The 411-nt window shown below is 43.3% G+C and overlaps 1 protein-coding gene across 1 annotated transcript in view; it reads right to left on the reverse strand.

The window, feature by feature from the left end:
- Positions 1-411, reverse strand: part of CSUI_010341 (crn (crooked neck) related) — a gene marked incomplete at both ends in the record, with an annotated part of 7,395 nt that overhangs the window by 808 nt on the left and 6,176 nt on the right. The gene's annotated exons all lie outside the window — the stretch shown is intronic.

The following is a 411-nucleotide window of genomic DNA, read 5'->3' on the forward strand; positions in this document are numbered from 1 at the left end:
CTCTCTCTCTCTGTCTCTCTCTGCGTATACACACACGTATTCCCTACATCTCACAGTCTCCGTGCATCTTTCAGGAATACAGGGGATTTCTATCCTGTCAAGACTATCATTGACCCTCCTTTACACTGGGCGAAGGAACAAGTCAGAAGAGACCCATTTATCTTCAAGAAAGAAGAGAAACAAGAGATTCTAAGATAGATATCATTCTATCTCTCGTATGCCCTCCCTCTTTCTTTCTCTCTTTCTTCTTACATTCTCAAAGTGTTCAACAGTAGAGAGAATAGGAAAGATAGCTAACTCTTCAGCGACATAACTTAACCCTAGTTGGGCTAGACCTCCTGCAAGACTTGCAAGTGCATGCGCTTTTGCTTCCTCTTCATCTTGCCGTCTGCTCTTCTTCTTCTTCTCCTC

Source organism: Cystoisospora suis (genome assembly GCF_002600585.1).
Source record: "Cystoisospora suis strain Wien I chromosome Unknown contig_7189, whole genome shotgun sequence".
Classification (NCBI taxonomy): Eukaryota; Apicomplexa; class Conoidasida; order Eucoccidiorida; family Sarcocystidae; genus Cystoisospora; species Cystoisospora suis.